The 27,409-nt window shown below is 41.5% G+C and overlaps 1 long non-coding RNA gene across 1 annotated transcript in view; it reads right to left on the bottom strand.

Moving 5' to 3' along the window:
• Nucleotides 1-27,179, bottom strand: part of LOC310852181 — a 110,531-nt gene extending 83,352 nt beyond the window's left edge. The window contains exon 1 of the long non-coding RNA XR_014568014.1: nucleotides 27,133-27,179. This is a non-coding gene — a long non-coding RNA (uncharacterized lncRNA). The remainder of the gene's footprint in view (nucleotides 1-27,132) is intronic.
• Nucleotides 27,180-27,409: the final 230 nt, after the last annotated feature.

Below are 27,409 nucleotides of genomic sequence, written 5' to 3'. Positions count from 1 at the left end.
AAGTTTTCAAGTTGGATAAAAAGATAGGATTCCAGGTGGAAAAATCAAAGTTGGAAACGGAACTGATAGAACCTAAGACTAAGGTACTTTCAAGAATGTATAATCTGCTGCTAAAATGGAATACACAAGATGAAACGGTTAAATCGGCTATGATAAAATGGGCACAGGACATTGGGTACAATATCATGTTTGCTGACTGGGAAAGGTTATGGACCACCGGTTTGAAATTCACGGCATGTAATGCCTTGAAATAAAATATTATGAAAATGATATATAGGTGGTACATGACCCCAGTCAAGCTTGCAAAAATATACCATTTGTCTGATAATAAATGTTGGAAATGTAAAGAAACCGAAGGAACGTTCTTTCACCTCTGGTGGACCTGCCCTAGAGTTAAGGCTTTATGGGAAATGATATATAACGAGTTGAAAAAGGTATTTAAGTATACCTTCCCTAAGAAACCAGAGGCCTTTCTTTTAGGCATCGTCGGCCAGAGGGTGTTAAAGAAGGATTGGACATTTTTTATGTATGCAACAACAGCAGCAAGGATACTTCTCGCCAAGCACTGGAAAACCCAAGATTTGCCCTCACTGGAAGAATGGCAGATGCAACTGATAGACTATATGGAGCTAGCAGAAATGACTGGCAGAATTCGGGACCTGGGAGAAGGGGCTGTGGAGGAGGACTGGAAGAAATTTAAGGACTATCTGCAAAAATACTGTAAATTGTATGAATGTTAAGAAAGATGTAAGATTATTAACAATATGGCACCATCAAGTTAGTTAAAAGAAATATGAAGATAAATGAAAACATAAGAAAAGACAAATTTTGGATAAATATTATGCTAAAATTAAGCTTTTGAGGTTTGGGTAAAATTATCTAAAACTAGGGACACAATATTGGAAATTTTAATAAAAAAAATTGAAACAAGGTGATAAATTGCTGGGTAAAGTTTGAAAAACTTAGAACGCAGGAACGAGAGATGTGAGGAAGTCCAAAGAAGTGAAGAAAATATGGTTATTGTAAAGTTATATTGTTGTTTTGGTTTTTTTAATTGTATTAAGAAAATCTTTAATAAATATCTTATATATAAAAAAAGACAAACAAAATGGAGAGGATTGAAATATTTCAGACTGGATCCTCGTGAAGACCAATGTTGTTGCCTGCATCTTGGTAGTGTGCTGAGAATGTATCATTTGCTGCAGGCCATATTACTTAATTAGATGAGTAATGAATATTAAAAGTCATGCATCTTTGTTGTTAACTTTTCTTGAAAGCAAGATAAAGCAAATTAGATTAAACCAATAATGAAATAAAGCACAGTGAAATAAAGGCAACAAATTAAGGAGACTTTTTAAAAAAAGCATGTCATTTTTTATATTGCAATTTTATGTTGTGAACCATCCTGAGATCAATGGATGTAGGGTGGTATGCAGATTTGTTTGTTATAATAAAAATCCCTAGTCTGTTTCCTTTTAGTGATTCTACATTTCAAATCTGTATCTCAATCATATTTCTGTGGTTGGAATGGGGCTTAGCAAATTTATTTGTGGCATTAGCATTCATAGGCAACAGTTGAGTTCATTTGTTTACTCTTTTCTTCTTTTTCTTTTAAAAGCTGGAGAGAGAAAGGGAGTCAGTCCTATGCAGACTTACTTGGAAGTAGGTCTCATTGCACAAAGTGGTAACTTACTTCCATGTAAAGATTCATAGCATCAGGCTAGAACTAGTCTATTTTTATTTATACCAAATTCCTATGACTGCCCTTCAACACCTGTTCCCAGCAGAGAATAAAATAAAACATTAAAATGCAAGATACTAATTAAAAACAACAGCAACTTCACATTAAAGTACAGTATAAAACTTTATTTGGCAGAGAAAAATGGAAGCGATTAGCAGCTAAATCTAATATTACACCATTAGAACCTATTTTTGGTTTGTTTGAAATGCTATGTCTTTAATAAGACTGGATGAATAAAAAAAGTATTTACTAGGTCTAGGTTTCTTTTGTTATAACTCATACATAATGGTCCTAATAGGATATTGTATATAAAGCACTTTGAACATTCAAATGTGCTACACAAACGCAGCATACTCAGTCCCACTGAAATCAATAGATTTGAGTAACTTAAGCCCATTGAGTAACTTAGGTCCAGAGTGGCTGGGGCAACCCAGTCAGATGGATGGGGTACAAATAATAAAATTGTTGATGATGTTACAGAAGTATGTTCTGCTGCTTCTGACCTGTATGTTCTTTTCTGAACACAGGAAGAATAGGAAGCGCTTCCTCCCCACAAATACCAGGAAATGTAGAACAGAGTTATCAAAACAGCTTATAGGTTTGGGTTGATTACGTGGTGTATATGTTAAGGGGAATTTAAATTGAGTTGTTAATGTGATGCATAACAACTGGCAAATGTGCACATTCACTAGACCTATTATTATACATACTTATTATTAATATCCTTCCTTTGATAGGAAATTATGCATATTTCCTGGTCAATATACTTAAATCTCCAACCAGCCTTGCATAAGGTGCAAATCTACTGTATTTTGTACTGTTACCGGAAAAATCCGAGGGCTCCCTTGAACAAAAACAAAGACACCAACCAGGATAACTTGGAGCAAAACAGCAGCCTGTAGGCTTGGCCTTTATTGAACTGTTGCAACAGGGTATTCCCCTCACTTGCAGGAGGGAGGAAAGACACAGAAAAATGGTGTGCAAGACCTTATAAAAACTTTTGAAATTCCCATCCTGTAGGTCAAGCCCACCCCCAGAAACATCATGCATACATTACAGAAAGGAGGGGTTGAGGGAGGAGTTGTGGTGGTAACCTGAGTGTCCTGTCACCTGGCTGATTCCCTTCTCCCCCCTCCCCATGAGTCATTTTCAGAAGACAAAGGGTAGTCGCAGTTTCCTGCCCCCTGAGAGAAGATCTGATCATTGTCCTTTGTTCCAGTCTATGCTGAAAACACTCCCATATGGAAGTTATTTCTGATCTTGATTGTCTTCTGTCTAGGACCATCATGGTTGGCATAGCAACTGGGCAGGGCTCCTGTGGATGTGCTGGGATGGTGAAGGAATTATGGCTGGCCTGTATCAAACCCCCCCCCCCCCATTTTGTAGTCCTTCCTTCATGGAGTAAAATAAAAGTGGAACAGTGCAAATCCGATGTATGGTTGATTTTCTATGAATTTATAACAGAAGCGTAGCGTATGTAGTGTGTGAGTGTGTGTGAAGTTTGTATAAACTGAATGATGGAGGGTGTTTCCTGCTACAGTACATTCTCTGGGCAATGTGCACATTCTCCAGAAATGTTCACAATGGCTAGTTGTTATACATATTAACCACTCAATTCGCATTCCCTTTAAGATATATTTATCTAATCAAATAAATAAGCTAGGGAGAAAAGCACATCTACAGTTCAAAATTCACACTTCCCTTTATTTTGACTCAGCTCTTTCAAGAGTCTTTGTAAAAAGCATAAATGAGGGGAAAGTGTGTATAAGATGCATATACAGCTGAAAATAACATAAAAGTGCATTATATTGGGGAAACGGCTTGCAAAATTTGCAGATTTGCAAACTGCAGACAATAAGATGCTGGTGAATTTTCATGAGGTCTTTTGAATACACGCACACACTAATGTGGAGATGAATGTAAGACTGGAAAAATGAGAAAATAGATTTAAAGATTCTGCTCTTTCCACCAACACACAATCATTTGAACACCAGTAACCAGCTCTGGATACTGACAAAAAGCAAGGTAAAGCCTTCTTATTTAAATTGGTTTTGAATGGCCAAGGAAGAATGGGGTTTTAATCAATACAAATGGGAGTTCTGGAGCTTAATATTGTTCTATGAGTAGGTCTGCTTGTATAACAAAATAGCTTAATGGAACTCACAAAGATGAACTACCAGTTGGTTAAAACAAAACAAAAATGACAGCTTAAATATGAAGTCCTGAAGATCTGCTTTTGTAAACAAAACAAAACAAAAACAAAACAGGCTTATTTTCTCTCATACAGAAACTAATATGGTTCTTGCTAGAGAACTCAGTATGTCAGCAGCACTGGATGTCATATCATATTATTAATAGAGCAGACCAGCGCTTTTTTCTGGGGGGACGCAGGGGTACTCATACCCCTAAATATTTTGTGAATCTAAGTTTGGCCTCATTGAGGGGCGGTATTTCAATATGAGTACGAAAATGAGAGTACTCCTAAACATTTTTTAAGGAAAAGCACTGGAGTAGACTATTGAAATCAATGAACAAGACCATTGATTTCCATGGATCCACTTTGAGTATGACTTAGTTGGACATTATCCCTGTATTTGCTTATTGAATCTTCATTTCTAATCTGTAACAGAGATGGTCATCACTCACTTCACTAAAAAAATATTTACTACATGGCAAGCAAGTCAGATATGTCATTTGTTTGTGACAGCGGAAATCTGGTCATTGTCAAAATTTCTTTTTACTACAGGAGAGTGCAAATTTGTTTCTTTGTGGTATGTGTTGATTTTTCATGCTTTCCATATTCCATTCCATTTTTACTTTAATCTATGTTTTTTAAAAAAAAAATAACAAAAAATACCGTACGTATCCAGAACATTATCATTGTTTATTAATTAAAAGATGAAGAAAAAAGTGAATACTGACCACATTAACTTGCCTGATTTATGTTCCTGACCACAAATGGTCATTCAATCTGCAGCAATTTCTGTTCCCATGTCCACTTAAAGTGGAATACTTCATCATCTGAACTGTAGTCAACCACTGTCTTCCACCAATGCCCAGTATGACTGAAGAGGGAACAGCCTATCTCTTTGTCCTGGAGCAGTGGCAAATTTACATATAAGCTAAACAAGTTATAGCTTAGGGCCCCACTCTCTTGGGCCCCCCTAAAAAATAAATAAAGGAAAAAAACCTGGATGTACATTTCCAAAATATAATATGAAAAACAAATAAAATAAAACCTACATACAGCAACAATGTTTTGTGTTGTGTAGGCTCCTGTGGTGTAAGTAATGGGCCTGCTAGCCTGCTCCCTAAAATATCACTCGTTTGCTCATTTCTATATATAGGGTGCCTACAGTCTGCTATTTATATTAGTAGTTTGCATCATATATTTACACTCATTATTATTTCATGTTATAGCAAGTTTTGAGAGACTAGATTATGAGTCTTTGTAAATTGTGTTTCTAAAGGAACTTTTGTTATTGCCAAATGCCAATGTGTTCGCATTATTGAGTTTGTTATGAATAAAAAATCATTTTAAGTTAGAGCTTAATAATTATTTCACTATTAATATACTTACTTCTTCTCAATTGTATTTCACTATTAATATAAAAGGTAAAGGACCCCTGACAGTTAAGTCCAGTCGCAAACGACTCTGGGGTTGCTGCACTCATCTTGCTTTACTGGCCGAGGGAGCTGACGTTTGTCCGCAGACAGTTTTCCCAGGTCATGTGGCCAGCATGACTAAACCACTTCTGGTGAATCAGAGCAGTGCACGGAAATGCCGTTTACCTTCCTGCCGGAATGGTACCTATTTATCTACTTGCACTTTGATGTGCTTTTGAACTGCTAGGTTGGCAGGAGCTGGGACCGAACAACAGGAGCTCACCCCGTCGCAGGGATTCAAACTGCCGACCTTCTGATCAGCAAGCCCTAGGCTCTGTGGTTTAGACCACAGCACCACCAGCGCCCACTATTAATATACCTCTTCTTAATTGTATTTCAGTTCAACAATTACTTTGATAAAATACATATTTTGTTACGTGCAAATGGCTTTAGATACCTATTAGGTCCATAAATTGCAATATAGCATATATTCAACACAAAAAACAGTGACAATTTGTTGTTGACAAAGAACAGCTGGACATATAAAAGGGCCCCATTACCTTCAGTAACTTAGGGACTCATCAAACCTAAATCCGGGCTGGACCTGGACTCCCTTCAAACCCAGAACTGGCCTTGATGAGCCTTTCAGGCAACAGTCTGTGCACTGCTATACTTCCTTTCATCTCAGGGCCAGCTCTCTCATTTTGTTGATGCTGGCATACAAATAAATTGCAGTACTTAAGTCCCATTCAAGCCTTTGTTGCCTTTAACAGATAGCAAATTTGGATTCACGGGCCTTGCCTATGATTCATAATGGTTCAATTTGCTTTTTATTGGATGCGCCTTTGCTGAGTTCAGGTTGTGTAATTTGCTTTAATTCAGTTCACCTTCATTTAATTCATTTACTGCTTTCATTTAATTTGTGGAAATGAAAGTAAGACGGACACAAACCAATTTAACAACAGCCAGGTTTTCAAAGTGCTTTCCTTATTCCATCAACTAGGAAGAAACATGGTCTGATCATGTAGTCAGGCATGCATTATATATGGAAATTTTATAATTTATAAATTAATGCAATTCAAAATGTCATGTCATTGACGCTTCCCTGTTGTGATGTTTCTATTCATATCATTTCAAATTGGCTCATCTTAGGTTATGGCTCCGGTGTAAATTGTTACCAGTCCCCCCCCCCCCCCACATGGAATTAACACACTTCAAGGAAACTTGAAGACTCCCCATTTTCCTTCAGTGTTAATTCTTCATCCATGTTTGTACTACCTTTCTTTCTAATAAAAAACAAATAAACAAACAATAAACCAGAATAGTAGAGAATAGGAATCATTGCAAGGACAGAATAATGTGATTTGATGGAGGTGGTGCATTTTGCAGCTATGTTTCCTGGCACGGGGTGACCTTCCCATGTTCCCCCATATAAAATTATTCCCTCATAGTAAATCCACATATAAGGAGAGGAGACACACTTAACACCCCCCCTACTTCACTACAATCAAGAAACATTTATCTGGGGAGCAATAAAACTGTGACACATCTAAGTATTAAATAGTTAAACATTACACCAGCTACAGTAAAGGGACCCCTGGCCGTTAGGTCCAGTCACGGACGACTCTGGGGTTGTGGCGCTCATCTCGCTTTATTGGCTGAGGGAGCCGGCGTACAGCTTCCGGGTCATGTGGCCAGCATGACTAAGCCGCTTCTGGTGAAACCAGAGCAGCGCACGGAAACGCTGTTTACCTTCCCGCCGGAGCAGTACCTATTTATCTACTTGTACTTTGATGTGCTTTTCAACTGCTAGGTGGGCAGGAGCAGGGACCGAGCAACGGGAGCTCACCCCGTCGTGGGGATTCGAACCACCAACCTTCTGTGTTTTTTTTTTAATAAAATTTTTATTAGGGTTTTTTACAGAATAGAGTACAAAGACAATAAACAACCTTACTTTTATCTCAACAGAGTTTCGTAACTTCTTTGGACTTCCTCGCATCTCCCACTGCCATTTTCATCATCATAAATTTTTTCCAAGCAATTTATCATCTTGTTTGCAAATTTTATAACCGCTTATTTAAATATAGTCCTCTGAAAATTTGTTTCTCTTAGTCTCGCTTTACATCCAATTCCAATCCGATTTTGTAATGGCCAATTATTTATGATCAAACATCCTACTTAACTTTCCACCAAATCACAATATTTTTGTAAATAAGTCTTGAATTTCCTCCAATCTTCTTCAACCCTCTCTTCTCCCAGGTCTCGAATTCTGCCAGTCATCTCTGCCAGTTGCATATAGTCCATCAGCTGCATCTGCCATTCTTCCAGCGTGGGTAGATCTTGAGTTTTCCACTTCTTAGCGATAAGTATCCTTGCTGCTGCTGTTGCGTACAAAAAGAATGTTCGATCCTTCTTTGGCACCATCTGGCCGACAATGCCCAAGAGGAAGGCCTCTGGTTTCTTAAGGAAGGTATACTTAAATACCTTTTTCAGCTCATTATATATCATTTCCCAGAAGGCCTTCACCCTGGGACAAGTCCACCAGAGGTGAAAGAATGTTCCTTCATTTTCATTACATTTCCAACATTTATTGTCTGGCACATGGCATATTTTGGCAAGTTTAACTGGGGTCATGTACCACCTATATATCATTTTCATTACATTTTCCTTCAGAGCATTACATGCCGTGAAGTTCATCCCCGTGGTCCACAACCTTTCCCAATCCTCAAACATAATATTATGCCCAATATCCTGTGCCCACTTTATCATGGCCGACTTAACCATTTCATCTTGTGTATTCCATTTCAACAGCAAGTTATACATTCTTGAGAGTACTTTAGTCTTAGGTTCTAACAATTCTGTTTCCAACTTCGATTTCTCCACCTGGAATCCTAACTTTTTATCATTTTTAAAAATTTCTTGGATCTGAGCGTAGTGTAACCAGTCTCGCACTTTGTCTTTCATTTTTTCCAAACTGTACAAAATACAGTAGATTTGCACCTTATGCAAGGCTGGTTGGAGATTTAAGTATATTGACCAGGACAGAATAATGTGATTTGATGGAGGTGGTGCATTTTGCAGCTATGTTTCCTGGCATGGGGTGACCTTCCCATGTTCCCCCATATAAAATTATTCCCTCATAGTAAATCCACATATAAGGAGAGGAGGCACACTTAACACCCCCCCTACTTCACTACAATCAAGAAACATTTATCTGGGGAGCAATAAAACTGTGACACATCTAAGTATTAAATAGTTAAACATTACACCAGCTACAGTAAAGGGACCCCTGGCCGTTAGGTCCAGTCACGGACGACTCTGGGGTTGTGGCGCTCATCTCGCTTTATTGGCTGAGGGAGCCGGCGTACAGCTTCCGGGTCATGTGGCCAGCATGACTAAGCCGCTTCTGGTGAAACCAGAGCAGCGCACGGAAACGCTGTTTACCTTCCCGCCGGAGCAGTACCTATTTATCTACTTGTACTTTGATGTGCTTTTCAACTGCTAGGTGGGCAGGAGCAGGGACCGGGTAGCAACGGGAGCTCACCCCGTCGTGGGGATTCGAACCACCAACCTTCTGATCGGGAAGCCCTAGGCTCTGTGGTTTAGACCACAGCGCCCAGTTAATACATTGAGCTTGGTTGTGGGACTTAGATAGTGGAATGGGAGATCAAATAGACCCAGTCTGCATGCATACCTGAAAGAAAGTCCTATTGAACCAATGGGTCTTATTTATGAGCATATATGCATCGTCGTCATCATCATCATCATTATTAATATTTATATACTGCCCTATACCCGGGGATCTCAGGGCAGTTCACACAATAAAATCAAAATATAAAACCACAACATACCTAATAAAAATAAAAACAACAAGCCAACAGCCCCCCCCCCCAACAAAAAAACACATTTTAAAAGGGCATAGGATGTAAATTGGATCAACCAAAGGCCTGGCTAAAAAGGAACATTTTTGCCTGGTGCCTAAAGGTGTATAATGAAGGTGCCAGGCGAACTTCCCTGGGGAGATCATTTCACAGACTCTGCCACTGCAGAGAAGGCCCGTTCTTGTGTTTCCACCCTTCGAACCTCTTGAGGAAGGGCACATGAAGGAGGGCCTCAGAAGATGATCTCAGGGTCTGGGTAGATTCATATGGAAAGAGGTGGTCCTTGAAGTATTGCGGTCCTGAGCCGTTAATGTGGTAGCTCCGGTGAGCAACCTGGCCGCTGAATTCTGCACCAACTGAAGTTTCCGAACCGTCTTCAACTGCAGCTCTGTGTATAACGCATTGCAGTAATCTAACCTTGAGGTTACCAGGGCTTCCGGAGGCAGCGCGAACAGCAATGGCGGTCCTCTTCTCTCAGTGAGGAGGAGCTCCGTGGAAATCGGGTCGTCCGCTACGGCGAAGCGGAGACCCACTCTGGAAACCCACAGGCAGCAAAAGCCTGTGGTCTTGGGACTCGGCGGGCGCCAGAAGCAGCCCCCGAAACGCTGAAGGAACCCCGTAAGGGGCTCCGGAACGTGGAGGGGGTAGCGGCGCTGTGAGTCGTTTCGCAATCTGCGGAAGCTGAAAAGACACAACTTAAGAACTATCGTCCCACCTCTCTCTTAAATGTGGATTACAAAATATTTGCAGACATCTTGGCAAGTAGACTTAAAAAAGTTTTAAATGAAGTAATCCACAAGGACCAGGCAGGCTTTCTCCCAGGTAGACACTTGTTTGCTAATACAAGGAACATTATTGACATTTTGGAACTTTTGCAAACAGATATAAATACAAAAGCAGTGTTAATTTTTATAGATGCGGAGAAGGCCTTTGACAATATCTCCTGGAAATTTATGAAGGGAAATTGAAAAGAAATGGGAGTGGGACGGGGTTTTGAGAATGGGATTGATGCAATATATTCAGAACAAAAGGCTAAATTGATAGTCAACAATGTGGTTACAGAAGAGTTTAAAATCGAAAAAGGAACACGACAAGGCTGCCCTATTTCCCCTTTGCTATTTATTTCGGTTCTGGAGGTGCTCTTGAATATGATTAGAGGGGACCGGTTGGTGGAAGGAATTCAGGTCGGAGCGAAACAATATAAACTTAAAGCTTTTGCAGATGACCTAGTTTTGACCCTGCAGGAGCCAGAATCTAGTACGAAAAGAGTATTACAATTGATTCAAGACTTTGGTCGGGTGGCGGGATTTAAATTAAACAAACAGAAAACCAATGTATTGGAAAAAAAATTGACAGATACAGAGTCAGAACAGTTTCAGAGAGAGACAGAATTAAATGTGGTTAAAAAAGTAAAGTACCTAGGGGTAAACATAACAGCAAAAAATCTGAGTCTATTTAAGGACAACTATGAAAAATGTTGGTCAGAAATCAAGAGAGACTTAGATAGTTGGACAAAATTGAAACTTTCTTTGTTAGGCCGAATTGCTGCTATCAAGATGAATGTATTGCCAAAAATGTTGTTTTTGTTCCAAACACTACAGATTGTGGACAAGACGGAGTGCTTCCGGAAGTGGCAGAGAGATATCTCTAAGTTTGTCTGGCAGGGCAAAAAGCCCAGAATCAAGTTTAAGATATTAACTGATGTGAAAGAAAGAGGGGGCTTTGCCCTGCCAGACCTAAAGTTGTATTATGAGGCCGCAGCTTTCTGCTGGCTAAAAGATTGGCTACTTCTCGAAGACACTGATGTACTGGATCTGGAAGGTTTTAACAATGCTTTTGGTTGGCATGCATACTTATGGTATGACAAGGTTAAGATCAATAAGGTCTTTAAGAACCATATTGTCAGAAAAGCAGTGTTTAATGTCTGGACAAACTATAAAGACTTATTGGAAAACAAAACTCCAAGGTGGCTTTCACCTCTGGAAGCTAAGGCCCGAAAAAGACCCAATATGGAGGCCAAATGGCCAAAATATTGGGAAATACTAGAAAAAGATGGAGACAACTGGAAATTGCAGAGTTTGGAGAAAATGAAGGATAAAGTGCAAGACTGGTTACATTACGCTCAGATTAAAGAAGTTTTTAAAAATGACAAAAAGTTAGGGTTCCAGGTGGAGAAATCGAAATTGGAAACAGAACTGTTAGAACCTAAGACTAAGGTACTTTCAAGAATGTATAACTTGCTGTTAAAATGGAATACACAAGATGAAATGGTTAAATCGGCTATGATAAAGTGGGCACAGGATATTGGGCATAATATTATGTTTGAGGACTGGGAAAGGTTGTGGACCACTGGGTTGAACCTCACTGCATGTAATGCTTTGAAGGAAAATGTAATGAAAATGATATATAGATGGTACATGACCCCAATTAAACTTGCCAAAATATACCATTTGTCTGATAACAAATGCTGGAAATGTAAAGGAAATGAAGGAACTTTCTTTCACCTCTGGTGGACGTGCCCTAGAGTGAAGGCTTTCTGGGAAATGATATATAATGAGTTGAAAAAGGTATTCAAGTATACCTTCCCTAAGAAACCAGAGGCCTTCCTCCTGGGTATTGTCGGCCAGAGGGTGATAAAGAAGGACAGAACTTTTTTCCTGTATGCAACAACGGCAGCAAGGATACTCATCGCCAAGCATTGGAAGACTCAAGATCTACCCACACTGGAAGAATGGCAGATGCAACTGATAGACTACATGGAACTGGCTGAGATGACCGGCAGAATCCGAGACCTGGGAGAGGAGAAGGTTGAAGAAGACTGGAAGAAATTTAAGATTTATTTACAAAAATATTGTAATTTGGTTGAATGTTAAGAAGGATGCTAGATCATAAATAATTGAGCACCACTAAATTAGATGGAATTAGGATGATAAGTGAGATTGAGGAAAATATAAAACTTTTGGAGATTTATTATATTATATTTAAAAGAGCGGGACATAAGAACGCAAACAAGATGATAAATTGCTGGTAAAAATCTATATTGATGTAAGTGGGAGCGGGGGACGTGAGGGAGTCCAAAGAAGTTATGAAACTATGTTATGATATATGTTATATTGTTTATTATTTTTGCATTTGTATTTAAAAATTTTAATAAATATTCTATAAAAAAAGAAGCTGCTAAATTCAGACTTTAAAAAAATAAAAAAAAATAACCTTGAGGTTACCAGAGCATAGGTAACAGCAGTTAGGCCATCCCTGTGCAGATAGAGGCATAGCTGGGCCACCAGCCAAAGCTGATGAAAGGCACTCTGGGCCACGGAGGCCACTTGAACCTTGAGTGACCCCAAAGGATCCAAGAGTATTCCTAAGCTACGAACCTGCTCCTTCAGGGGAAATGTAATCCCATCAAGAGCACACATATGTATATGTGTGGAATAGCACTGTATGTGTGAACCAGGCTATTTACATGAACGCTTAGATGTGTATCGGCCTGGTTGATACGTTTTTTCCCCTCACAAAGTGCGAAGACATTGCGTAATGGAGGCTTTCATGGAACCAGATGTTCACACCAATAGATAACCACATCCGAAAGCTTAACCACGAGAGAATGAAACTCTAGAACCAAGTTGGTATGGTGCCCTTTAGTTGTTATCCCAACTACATAAATGCCATTTTTTCTCTGTTGCAGAGAAGTTATTGGTTAGCATGCTGTCAATCTCTTTATTGACAAGAAGGTCATTTAATAGTTTAACAGTTACCTCAGCAGTGTGAAAGTTGCCTGCATGCCTAGTGAAATACTTAAAGATTCTCCTAAGACTCACCATACCATAAGAACATCAGGTTGGATGCAGATTTGCATCTGGATTTCAACCAAAGTCAAATCCAAATCAAGTATTTAGATTCTGCACCCCCATCATTGGGCCGGACACTGAGGTCCAGTGCCGAGGGCTTTTTGGTAGTTCCCGCACTGTAAGAAGTGAGGATACAGGGAACCAGGCAGAGGGCCTTCTCGGTAGTGGCACCCTCCCTGTGGAACACCCTCCCATCAGATGGCAAGTAAATAAAGAATTATCTGACTTTTAGAAGACATCTGAAAGTAGCTCTGTTTAGGAAAGTTTTAAATATTTGATGTTTTATCGTACTTTTAATATTCTGTTGGGAGCCGCCCAGAGTGGCTGGGGAGGCCCGGCCAAATGGGCAGGGTATAAGTAATTTGTTGTTGTTGTTGTTGTTGTTGCTGTTGTTGTTGTTATTCCTGCTTGGGCAAAAGGAATTTTTCAAGAACCCAAAAGACAAGTGAAATTCCTTTTGTTGAAACATTTTCCATATATATGCTCAGATTGCCACTGAATGCTCTGTGAAGGAAAATGTAAGATGAATTTGGTGGGTGCTCCTCAGACAAACCATCTGAGGGGCTTTAAGGCAGCCTTTGATAAGACTGTTTCCTGAGGGGGCTTGGTAGGGCACGGGGGGACAAAGACAAGTTGCACGTATCCTGTGCTTGCGTTAGCAAGTATATCAGTTCAGGATGTGAGAAGCTGTACTCTAGCTACTCTGCAAGCATGACAAGGCCAGTTAGCTGGACTCAAACGCGTTTGGAACAAAGAAGAGACAGAAGTGCTGATTCTGTCAGTGTGGCTGAGAAGATGGCTGTGTGTCCTAAAATGAGATTTGACAATATGCTTTTCTTTTCTTTTCTGTTCCTTCCCTCCCCCTGCCCCCTTTTGCATTATTCGTTATTGCTAAGCTGGAGAAACTGTCTGTACTTGTATATTGGAGCAGAGCTATTCCTTAACCTTGCATTTCTGGCTATTTATTCATGTTTGAGGAAACAACACATTATCCACTAATTACATATTTCCAAACATTCTGAGCTCATGGCAGTCTTGGCATTAAAAAAAGGTACAATCTAAACTTATTATCGTAAAACAAGGATCTAGTATCCTCAATATAAAATTAATTGGTGGTTACACCAAATCAGTTTCTTAGATTAGTTGCCAGGAAGAAAAATGGAATTACTTAGCAACACAAACACATTTTTAGAAATAATTAAACTCATTTGAAAGTCAATTTTGGCTTGGGTCCCCTTCAAGTTTTGGTGACATTCCAGAGCATTTATGATTATTTGATCCTAAGTCGTTCACTGTTACTGACTCAGGCAGAGGAGGTCTGTCACATTGCTTTAGTAATTACAGGCTTTCAGAGTGTAAAATCAGGCATACAGGAACATTAAATGCCACAATAGGAAATTTGGTAGCTCTTAATTATTGGTGTTTCAAAGGATTACTTCACATTGCCTTGAGATGTGGAAGACCCGCAGTAGAGTTTAGAGATGAACTTTGGATGTGTATTTGCCCTAAAAAGAGTGTGGGCATGATCCAATTCTGAAAAGTGTTTGCTTTAAGACACATTAGGTGCTTTCCAACTCCATACTTCTGTTAGAAGCTGGTGAATGCCCAATTTCAACTAAAGTGTGGTGGGCTGCCCTAAAACATTGGCTCAGGATTTCAGTGTTTGATCTAGAAAAGGGTTTGTACCAACATCTGACCAATGAGGAATTTGTCAGCAAATGGCAGAAAACCATGGCTAAAAAAGCCACCTCTATTGGTCTGTCACCCCCCCCCCAACTGTGTTACCTGGGTTATGAAGGCGCCCTAAAGACATTAAAGCAAAGATTATGGGATAATGCACACAGTGACTTGCGATCTCGATTACACACAGTTTGTAGTCCGCTGGCAGTAGGAGTACAATATGGGCATGTCATTAAGTTAACATCTTACATTAAAAACCTGACAGTACCAAATTATCGAAGGCTTTTCACCAAAGCCAGACTAAACGTCTTTCCTTCTGCAGTGTTGGATGACAGGTTGAGAGGAGTTCCCTACCAGGACAGACTTTGCTCGTGTGCTCAAGACATCGATTCCATAAAACATATTTTGTTGCACTGTGCAAAATATGAGCAAGCCAGGGCTGAACTGATACTACCCTTGCTGGTACCTTTCCCAGGAAAATCAGAGGCTCACTATGTCAGGTTCCTATTGGAAGACCAAACACATGCTAGAACATTAGCAGTGGACAATTTTTATTGGTGGTTGCAAGAACCAATGATCCCTATATTCTGAACGAAATGCTTGTTTAAACTGGAGGTAGGCTGTATGAATTGTGTATTGCTTTGTAACAATTTGTTGGGTCTCTGGACCGTAATAAAGGTTGATGATGATGATGTATAGGGATTGGAGTGCCTATGTGCAGTTGCACAGCGGGTGGTGCTGTGGTCTAAACCACCGAGCCTCTTGGGCTTGCCGATCGGAAGGTCGGCGGTTCGAATCACCGTGACGGGGTGATCTCCCATTGCTCTGTCCCAGCTCCTACCAACCTAGCAGTTTAAAACACACAAGTGCAAGCAGAAGGTAAAAAGCATTTCTGTGCGCTCTGGTTTCTGTCGTGGTGTTTCCATTGTGCCAGAAACAGTTTGGTCATGCTGGCCACATGACCTGGAAAGCTGTGGACAAACGCCAGCTCCCTCGGCCTGAAAGTGAGATGAGCACCACAACCCCATAGTTGCCTTTGACTGAACCATCCAGGGGTCCTTTACCTTTTTTACATTTACAGTGGACGCTTGGGTTGTGAATGTGATCCATGCGGGATGCACGTATGCAACCCGCAGCATTCGCAACCCGCGTCTGCACACGCGCGAGTTGCGATTTGGTGCTTCTGCGCATGCACGACCAGCGAAACCTGGAAGTAACCTGTTCCGGTACTTCCGGGTTTCGGCGGTCCGTAACCCAAAAAAACTCAACCTGAAGTGGCTGTAACCTGAGGTATGACTGTATATCCATCTAAGTCTCCCTTCCAGCTCCATTAAAATGTCTTAAACATTGAGTTGTAAGAGAGAGGAGTGGATAGAAGCTATGGGAGCCATAACTGCTGTGCACACTGCATTTAGTTGCTCTGAGAGAATAGAGGGAGGGCAGTTCTTTTGGGCAGTATGCAATGAATGCCCCATGTTGTGGGCACCATGTCCTCACTGAGATGGATTTGACCTTAGTGTGGATATAGGCTTAGGCACATAAATTAAAGAAGAGTAGACCACACCCTTGTAATCTGGTAGTGAACAGATAACCCATGCAGGACCTACCTACATAAAAATACATATATCTCAATCCACACTCAACATTCTGTGGATAGGAGGAATCCAGAAGTCATATTCGTGTCTGGGTAGAGAGTTGATAACATTTGTCTGATATTTAACCAAAGTCAGGGGGTTCTGAGAAACAAATGCAATATATTTTCTTCCTTATTCTGGAGTAGGAAGCAAAGTGGTTTAAAGTGCTCTTCCCGTCCCCTCGCCAGACTCCCTGCTCGGCTCGGCTCACTACCCAGGCGGCCAGTGGAGAGAGAGTCTCAATTACCATAAAGTTCCTCTCCCTCCGCTTCGCCAAGCTGTCAAAGCCCGGCAGCAGCGGCAACGGCAGCAGCAGGTGCAGACAGACCCCTGCCAGCCCGCCCGCCCGCCCGGCTTCCTCTCCTTTTTTTGCCCGCGGCAAAAGGCTTTGCTCTCCCCCTTCTGCGACCTCCTCGCCAAGCCGAGCGAGCGCGGGCTCCCTAACCTGTGGATTTTAGTAGGGGCAGAGAGCTGCTAGTGCGAGTGCGCCCCCCGCCCAAGTTGCGCCCGGTGCGGCCGGCATCCCTGGCACCCCCCACGCTACGCCACTGCCTAAGCCAATACTGCTCACATTCTGTAATTCAATAAAGTTGTGGCCAAAATTTGCCCAATAACATAAACCTAATATTTGTGTGAGTTATTTCCAGTGGCGTAGCGTGGGGGTGCAGGGGGGGCCGGCCGCACCGGGCGCAACATCTGGGGTTAGGGTTAGGGGGCGCAAATCCACAGGTTAGGGGGTGCAAATCCACGGGTTAGGGGGCGCAAATTACTTGCCTTGCCCCGGGTGCTGACAACCCATGCTACGCCACTGATTATTTCCAACGGGGGGTTGGCTGCGTGGTCTCGACACGCAATGGATTTTCATTAGAACTGCACTTAAAAGTGGGGGAAATTAGAAACCAAAATTGACAGATTCTCCCTTGCCCGGTCACACATGTACACCTCCAGTTCACCTACATGTCTGTTTCTTCCTTATTCTGGAGTAGGAAGCAAAGTGGTTTAAAGTGCTTTAGCTGGTGGGGATGGGGAAACTGGGCCCACAACACTGAGAGGATTGCTAATGCAGAATTTCACCCATTGGATGCCCTGTAAAAGCTAAATGAACATTATTATTTTGTATTAAAAGGCAGATCTGGAAATGCTCAGAAATTCTGGAGAAGAAATTCCAAGCTAAGAGTAAGAGAGAGAAAATGACAGGATACCACTTCAGGAAACTTTTAAAAAATGTGTTATTCTTTTAACAACTGTGTTCTCAAAACACTGTCCATAAAAGAAGAGTTAGTTTCTATAATAACATAATAATAATTTTATTATTTATACCCCACCCACCTGGCTGACTTGCCCCAGCCACTCTGTAGAAGAGAGATACCCCGCATAGGATCACTCCTATCTGTCTTTTACAGTGGTGCCCCGCAAGACGAATGCCTCGCAAGGCGGAAAACCCGCTAGACGAAAGGGTTTTCCATTTTGGAGGTGCTTCGCAAAACAAATTTCCTATGGGCTTGCTTTGCAAGACGAAAATGTCTTGCGAGTTCCTGCGGGGGTTCCCCCCCTTTTTCCCAAGCCGCTAAGCCGCTTATCAGCTGATCCGCTAAGCCGCTAATCAGCTGATCTGCTAAGCCGCTTATCAGCTGATCCGCTAAGCCACTTATCAGCTGATCCGCTAAGCCCGCTAAGCCGCTAAGCCGCTAATAGCACTAATCCGCTAAGCCGCTAATGGGCTTGCTTCGCAAGATGAAAAAACCACAAGACGAAGAGACTCGCGGAACGGATTATTTTCGTCTTGCGAGGCACCACTGTATGTGTGCTGAAATTCTGCATACGGTGAGAACCATTTTATTACACTCCATGCATGTTTCCTTAAAGAAAAGGCCTCCCACAAAATGGGAGTGTGTGGTGCAAAAATGGGTGTGCCTTAAGGAAGAAAGTTGCAGCTACAAGGCCAGCACTGCCCACATGAGACCTTTAAAAACTCACTTCTCGTCTGAAATAGACATTATAATCCATTCGGATGGAAAGTTCCACATGTCTGGTCTTCCCTCCAGCGTGCGAGACTGTAACAAACGTCCTGAGGGTGATGCCCCACACAAAGTCTGAGGTGCAGAGACAAGTGAAGCTCAGCGGATATAAATGGCACAGCATATTGTGTTTTGAATGTGCGTATTGATTGCTGCGCTTGATGGTTTCCTCAGCACAGCTGCCGAGCCTGATTCTCAGCTGGTATAACAGTGAACTTCAGGCTGACATCGTTTTGTCTAGAGGAAAATAGCTATTACTGTAAATGGCAAGAAACACAGAGGTTTTCCTCCTTTGGCAGGGGAGAAAATGAACAGGATGCATGCACATATAAAAGCTTTAATAGACTTGTTAGCTTGGAGCACATCTTATCAAACAGAATCAATAAAGCACAATGATCTGTCTCAGTAACTTAGGAGGCTTTCGTTTATATGGCTAAATGGCACCTCCGTTTGGATCGCACAGGATCTTAGCCTATTCTCACACACATCACACAACACAGATGGAGAAATGTAGTCTTCACTCAGGAGCAGGGCATTCTTTTAGCCATGCCCCCCCCCCCAGCATAATTTCTAAACTTGCCCACAATTGCATGGATTTCTTCCACACAAATAGGATCTAACACATTGGAGAATGGCAATGCAGAAGGTTGCTGGTGCACTGTTGAGGGCATGACCCTACTCCTGACACAACAAGAAATGGGTGATTACTAAGACCCATCATGAGTTTCTCAGAAATAAGTCATGTCAGACAAATCTCATTTCTTTTCTTGATAGAGTTACAAACTTGGTGGATCACGTGAATGCTGTGGGCATAGTATATCTTGATTTTGCAAAGACCTCTATTATGTCCTAAAATGTGGGCTACATGAGGTAATATTCAGTGGACTTCCAGCTGGTCGACTGACCATACCCTATGAATGCTAACTCACCATAATCATGGGAAAATGTGACATGTGGGGTGCTGCAGGATTCTGTCCTGGGCCCATTTTTGTTCAACTTTTTTAAAAAATAATAATAATAAATGACTTGGATTTAGGAATTGAAAGAATGCTATGTAAAATGAGCATGGCAGATATCTTGTCATTAACATGAAACACAAGCATTCATTATAAGCTAAAGTCTACATTTACAGTGAGATTGACACTTTCCATTTAGCACAGTTCCTAGCTGGATAATATGTCTGATTTTTTTAAGGGCCAGGAAAGCATAATTTTTTGAACTTGATACATAAGCTTAGATAGCTTTGTATATTTTGATTCAACCTCTGTTGTTGTTGTTTTTTTTTTCATTTTGTCATACCTAACATTTTCTTAAGATCCTTATGAAAAGTCTTCAATAACCAAGCCTGTCAACCCCTTACTGAACAATAATGAGGTGGGCTGTAGCCACATTTTTGGCGAATTCCACAAGGCATAGGAACCAACTATTAGGGGCCGAAGGGGCTTCTCCCCCCCAAATATATATATATATTTGAGGGGCCTGCCCCCCAAGTTGATGTGCATTGCCATTCAAATGATGTGTGTGCACTATGTCATGTGATCAGTTATGCGGGAGTGGAGCTTACCTACCCCCACCCAATATTTCATTCAAGTTTGCACCCCTGTCACAGGATCTCTACTCAATGTCATGCAATTGCAAATTTATGTATTTATTTAGAGCATTTGTACCCTACTCTTCAGCCCAAAAGGCTCCCAAATGTTCTGTCTGTGGAACATGTCAGCTTGGCAGATGAAACAATCCATCCTGCATTGTTTTGTGTCTTCCCCCGACTTTCCTGGGCTAATTTCAGACGCACAGAGGAGAGGGCTTTTGAAGAGCTTCTGGTGACGAGGTTCATTGGTGAACCCTACCTTATATTTTTGCCTTGCTCAAACTTGTTTGGTGGCCACTCAGGCAGTTCAACGGTGCAAACCAGTAGCCACAATTGCGGAGGAATTGAGTGATAGGGTAGCTATCCTTTCTGGTCGCCACTGGTAGACGAGTGTGGCAAAAGAAGCCTTCTCGGTCAGCACTGGAGAAATGTGTTGGCTCCATTGGTATCTTCTACTGCTGGTTGTTAGCCAGTCAGTAACAAAATGCTAGATGGTGCTCACTGAAATGGCTGCTGCTATTAAAGTGATCTGATAACAGTTCCCAGTAACAGTGGGCTTTACTTTCTAATTTGATCATGCTGCAGCATTTGGTAAATCGTTCCTGCCAAGTAACAACCTCCCATCATCTAAGAATCAGTAAACTTTGGTTTATTTTAGAAGCACAAACAATCTTGGGTTGTTTGCCAAGAAAAATTCCTGACACCCACAGAGTTGTTGAGCTTTTTTGGGGTACAAACCAAAATTGTTGAGCATTTTTTAAGAAAACCTCCCCCCAAAATAGTGATTTTAAGCTTTCGGAGCTGTTTCTGCTGCTTTTCCCACCACATTGTCATGCATCCGGGTTTTCCTTGACATTTTGCCCATGTGGTAAAATTTCCCCAAATGCCATATTTACACCCGGAAAACAGCATGTCAGGAATTTTCTTGATGTATGGCAAGCCTATATCTGATTATGACTGTCTTTTTTTTCTGTGTAGCTAATATATTGTTGGGTTAAGCACCTGTTTATCATTTGTTAGTGAGGGTGTGAGAAATCTTACTATGTCAATTCTGAGAAAATGAATGAATGTATGAGAGTGGCCTGCCTGTGTATGGTCTAAGAGCTATGGACCATGGAAGCTGTTCTCTCCCCGAGAACCATCCATTAGTCCAGATGGGGATACTGATTATGATTAAGCGTGTTCTCCCTAACAGAGAACACGTGTTGTGGTTGGGGAAACAAACCACCCTTCCGTGACTAGGCAGATTTGGAGAGGAACCCAAGCCTTTAATTGGTTAACTTGGGTTGCTGGGGAGTTTTGATTGTTGCCAATTTGGAGGAGGGGTCAGAGTCTTTAAATACAGGGGCCAGACGTTGGACGTCCTCTTGGCCATTTTGCATCGGATCACCCGCCCTCCCTCCCTTTAATAGGGTGGCTTTTTTCTTGATCTCTTGACCTTGCTATGCCTGTCATGGGGTCATCTGCCTTGGTGCAGGGGCCTGGTAGGAATTTTGCCATTTGGCTGATTGGCTGGTGCCATTTGGTTTTTGCCTACTACGTAGCAAATTGTCACAACTTGTAAGGTTGGCGGTTAGGCATTGGTTAAATTGGTGCTTGGAGGGGTAAGTGCCTATCCCTCCAAATGATGCGGAAAGGGAATTCCGTTAAAGGAATACAGGGGCTTGCCATTCTTTTCGTCCTTGTCCCTGGCATCGGACTTGGGCCGTGCAAGCCCCACAGGAACATGAGGGTGAGAAGTGAGGGACTGTTGCCCAGCTTCATTTTCTCACCCAATACTTGTTTCCCACGCTGGCTTCCGCTGGTGTCCGGAAGGGCTAGCTCTGTCCTTGAGGGCAAGGACAGATAGTCATAACCAATGCCTAAGCAACCACTCACCATTTTTGTATTTGAATAAAGTTGTGGCCAAAATTATGCCAAAAACCTTAAACAAAAATCGATGTGTGAAGTGTGAATTTTTTGGGAGGTGGTGTTGTGGGACTCAACACGCAAACAGGGAGCAGAATTCAATCCTGTAGCAAACATGGGGCCCCATCTGCACGATATGTTTTAAACCATCTTAAACAGCCATAGCTTTCTCCAAAGAATCTTTGCTTGTTTAAAGAATCTTTGACTGTTTAAAGTGATATGATACTGCTTTACATTTGTAGTGCAGATGGTGGCACAAAGACATCCCACTAGAGACTCCTGCAATGTGCTGACCAATGAAAACACTTTCTACTCCCTCTATGACGGCAGTCATATGAGTGTGTTTTACCAAGCTAACAAAATTCAAATGTTATCATCCAACTAACAATGTGTGGAAAGAAACACATCCCCGTTGCCTGTGGTAACAAATAGTTTTATTATTGCTCAACTGCCACTAAGCAATGTACCGTGCTGTCTTGGGAACACATAAATGCAAGAAAGGGCTTTCCAACCAGGGCTAGAAAAAAATAATAATCCCCTTACGTATTAAACTTGTGGCAAAGAGGAACAAAACATAGTAACTGTGGACATGTTCAAGATGCCATGTTCAGTAATTCGCTAACTCAGAACATTATGATTGCTTATTCAGGGATGATATTTGAAAGCTCCCCATCATCCCATTTCTTCAAAATACCTTTTCTTCCCAAACAAGCTTTAGCTCATCAGTTTTGTTTCAAAAATTGCACGAAGGAAATATATTATTAGACTTTGCAAATTGTGGGGTGGCTTACTCTATTTTTTTATTTTTTTTAGTGCTCAAATGTGGTACCTGTGATTCTTTAGCTGTTGTTTGACTACAGCATCCTACCATCCCAGAGTGACTGTGATGAAAGCCTGCCCCCTGTCTCTGCCCTTCGTTGGCTGTCTAGCCATAATTTTGCATCCTCAACAACGCTCCAGAATTTGGGATTAAATTTGGATATAATTCTGCAGAGCCTTCTCGGCATAGAGATTGAGATGAGAAAAAGAAAAAAGCATCACGCGAAGTATTGGAAGACACAAGATTTACCCACCCGGGAAGAATGGCAGATGAAGTTGATGGACTATATGGAACTGGCGGACATGACTGGCAGAATCCGAGACCAGGAAGAAGAGTTGGTGGAAGAAGACTGGAAAAAGTTTAAAGACTATTTACAGAAATACTGTAAAATTAATGAATGCTAGAAAAATGTTGGAATGAAGTTATATGGCTTTAGTAGAAATGTTATAAGGAACTAAGTACAAATAGATTATTAGTGTATTACAGGGAAAAAATAAGGTTAGAATATGTTAAGATAATTACAGGACAGAAAACAGAGGAAGATGGAAAGGAATTGCTGAAACAATTAACTGAAGTGGAATACAAAAAGGGAGGTGTGAGGAGGTCGTTGAAACAAGTGAATGAAAGATAAGATATTGAAATTGTTTGATGTGTCTTAAATTGTTTTTGTTTTGTTTTGCTAGTTTAATGTCTTAGTGTTAGTGTTATGTAGTGTTTTTGTTTTTGTATTGTACTGTACTGTATTGTTTTGTTTATTTTTTTTTCTTTTGTAGTGTTTAAATTGTTGGGAAAGTAATAAATATTATTTTTTTAAAAAGAGAAAAAGAAAAAAGCAATTTTCTCTGGGGGGGGAGGAAAGACCTTCTGAAAAGTTTAGACACAGCTATACTATCAGGTATGACGCTGTGGGTTAAACCACTGAGCCTAGGACTTGCCGATCAGAAGATCGGCGGTTCAAATCCCCGCGACGGGGTGAGCTCCCTTTGCTCTGTCCCTGCTCCTGCCAACCTCGTAGTTCGAAAGCATGTAAAAGTGCAAGTAGATAAATAGGTACCGCTCTGGTGGGAAGGTAAACGGCGTTTCCGTGCGCTGCTCTGGTTCGCCAGAAGCGGCTTAGTCATGCTGGCCACATGACCCGGAAGCTGTATGCCAGCTCCCTCGGCCAATAAAGCGAGATGAGCGCTGCAACCCCAGAGTTGGTCACGACTGGACCTAATGGTCAGGGGTCCCTTTACCTTTACCTTTATACTATCAGGTATCAGAACTGGTTTCCTGATACTATATCTGAGACCCTGGAGAGGTGTTACTATTCAGAGTCAGCAATAGTGTGTGTGTGGGGGGGGGGGGTGATTTCAACCAGGCAGCTTCATATGCTAATATATTAGACATTCAAAATTCAATCAAAGTAGTCTGTGAAAATCTGCAGATCAAGGACAATAATTGAGAATGCACATATATTTAATTATGTTTTCACTTAATGTATTCACTTTTTCTATGTTTCCTAATATTTGCTCTGTGAAGGTGCATGGAATATAAACAATAATAATAATTTGAAATGCCTTTTAAAACATTTAATGGTTGTGCCTATGGAACACAATCCCAAGAACTCTGAGTAAAAGTTTTAAGTGTCACAATGAATCCTTTTACAAACCCAGACAAGACCAAGGTTCACCTTTTTCCATTAAGACTAAAAGATATAAAAAGAAAAAGAGAAGGGGGAAAGAGAAAAAGAAATTCTTTTTAAATGTCATGAGGAAGTTGGGGGGGGCTTAAAGTGTGCAAAAGCTACTTCATCCCCCCCTCCCATTTTAAAGTAATATTCTAAGATGGAAAAGTCAGGGTGTAAAAGTCATCCTAAAAAGTATAACTTTGCAGATACAAAACACATTTTTTGTATTGTTACACAGTCAAGCTGCACAGGAATTTATGATCAAATGCTTACATGCAGGATCCTGCCAAATACAAGCAAATGTAAATCCAATTCAACTCAACACAGAAGAGTTAAATATGTGCTTAATTCTCACATTGAAAGCAATGTGATTTCCAAGGTCTTAAGTAGATCATATCCTGTCCATGCATTATTTAAGTGACAGATAGAAAGTCAGTAGCAGACTGCTCCATAGAATCTACTGAATCTATGTAAAATTCATCGTTAATTAGGTGCTACAAGTGGATGGGAAAATTCAATATTCTTGCATTTCTTCATTTACCGAATAAGAGGGCTGTGGACTTTCAATAGAGAATTCTCAATATTTCATCAATTATTCTCAGCATTCATTGGAGAAAGCCATGACATAAGAAACGGATAGATGTTTGTGGCGTAAGATCTGGATTTAGCACCAAAATTTTCTCTGGGTTTGCCAAATTCCTCCACTGCAAAGTTACCAGACATGCTAATATGTGGGGAGTTAGTGTTCAGAAATCAAACTTATTTTCCCCCGTCTTTGAATCCAATATGGTGCCCTCTGTGATGTCAAAATTTGACACACACACCCATCGTGCAGTCTTCTCAAAGCAGGCTAAGCCAGGCACCAGGCTTTGAGAAGGAGGTCATGGGGTTCTGGCAGGGTCCTAGAGCCCTGCTGTCTACTTCCCAAAGCTGAGCAAGTTTTAACTAGGCTTTGGAGAGGAAGCGGGACAACTCTAGGACCCTGTCAGAGCTCTCACACATCCTTCCCAAAGCCTGTTAGAAACATGCTTTGGGAAGGATGTGGAAAGATGTCCCCTCAGTTTAGCGCCTTGTATAGGGAGACCAGTTTGCGCTCCGAGACCCCCAAGCCCACCCCTAAGTAAATAACTTCACCCTGACACATAATTTTGGTATAAGATTTTGGGCAAAATTTAGGCCACAACTTTTATTGACTACAGCAAAGTGGGTGGTATTGGCTTAGGCATTGGCAACCGACTATAACTGACTCCTGGTAGTCTGAAAGGGTAAACACTGAACAAGGGAGCAACATCAATGAAGATCAACCAAAGCTCACCCTGGGGTTCCTGTGGTCCTGGCATGACCCTAGCCCCTCAAGTGGACTTTGGACAAGATCCGGGACCCCCAGATTCCTTGACCAGAATACCCTTATTCATGGAGGGGCAGGTGATGGCCACACCTCTCCTCCCGCACACCTCACTAAGCCAATGCCTAACCGCCAAAACTTACGAAGTTGTGATGATTGATAAAGGGGTAGGCAAAAACCAAATGGCCAGTGCCAATTTGCCAAATGGAAAAATTTCCTACCCGGTTCCTATTTCAGAACAGGTGACCGACCAATATCCGAAGCAAGGTCGAAGCAGCAACACCAACAAATATGGACAGGAGGGCGGGTGTTTGGCAGCGTGAAATAGGTGCCTCAGCCATGTCGCACTGCCGCTTTTATAGCTCCCCCCATCACGCCACCTGCATCGGATTGGCTCAAATGGCCTGGTGTGATTGTGGGACCCCACAGACAAGGCCTGGGGCACGCCCCCCACCCACAACCCAGTGGGGGGGGTGTATCAGGGGCCTTTGCGCAACCAGGACCCTCATTAAGGAGGATATCATTTCACTGCCCTAAATCCGCCACTGAACTCCTTGCCATCTGCTCCCCACCCCTTCCATTCATTTCCAGCAAAAGACTCTTATTTGTGGAATGGAGGTAGGGACAACCATATTGCAGGTTCTAAGCAAAACGCAAGCCTTGTTGCAAACAGGCAGATCGTTTACACTTCTTTAATTTATTCAGATTGCACCCTGTTCCAGCACACATGTTTGGTGTGGATAGCAATATTATAAAGACATCTATGAGAATAAGCCATTAAAACTAAAACGGTGTATGAATAATCCAAGCACTTAAGCACTTTTGCTCCCGATGAATATTTCACTGGGAGAGTTAAGCATGTCAGGTTCTATTTATTAAAATTAAATTAAACTGCTATGTGTGTGTGTGTGTATTATGCATTGCTGAACCAGCATTCCATTTCGCAAAAAAATATTTACCCAGGTGTTTCTTTGTCACATTTCAGAAACAGGAAGGTTCTGGGAAATGGGGAGGAGGGTGGCTGAGTAGTGGAAGACTGACAATTTTTACTTGATGTTTTTCTTTGTGACATGTGGTGGCTGAGCGATATTCTTCAATAATAATAATAATAATAATAATAATAATAATAATAATAATACAATAACAGTAGTAAAAATAAATCTTTCCAGCATCTCCACAGACTCACATGCTTCCAGGAGTGACTGTTGGAAGAAATTACATTATGAGATCTCCATACAGTGGTACCTCGGGTTAAGAACTTAATTCCTTCCTGAGGTCCGTTCTTAACCTGAAACTGTTCTTAACCTGAGACAGCACTTTAGCTAATAGGGCCTCCCGCTGCCGCTGCTGCACAATTTCTGTTCTCATCCTGAAGCAAAGTTCTTAACCCGAGGTACTATTTCTGGGTTAGCAGAGTCTGTAACCTGAAGCGTCTGTAACCCGAGGTACCACTGTATGGCAACCCTAATTTTGGTGCCAGTTGGACACTTCCTTGCCTGAGGGGATTGTGCCAGCTGCCAGAAGAGAGGCAATGGCATTTCCCCTCCTCAAGAAGTCCTCCTTGGACTCAGAGGTTTCTGATTTCTATTAGATGGTTGCCAATAATCCCTTATTGGACAACTTCCTTAATATGGTGGTGGCTGCTCAGCTTCAGAGCTCCAAAAA

This window comes from Podarcis gaigeae (genome assembly GCF_964106915.1).
Source record: "Podarcis gaigeae genome assembly, chromosome: 9".
Classification (NCBI taxonomy): Eukaryota; Metazoa; Chordata; class Lepidosauria; order Squamata; family Lacertidae; genus Podarcis; species Podarcis gaigeae.
Note: the sequence above shows the minus strand (reverse complement) of the source record. Positions and strands in the feature narration are given on the sequence as shown.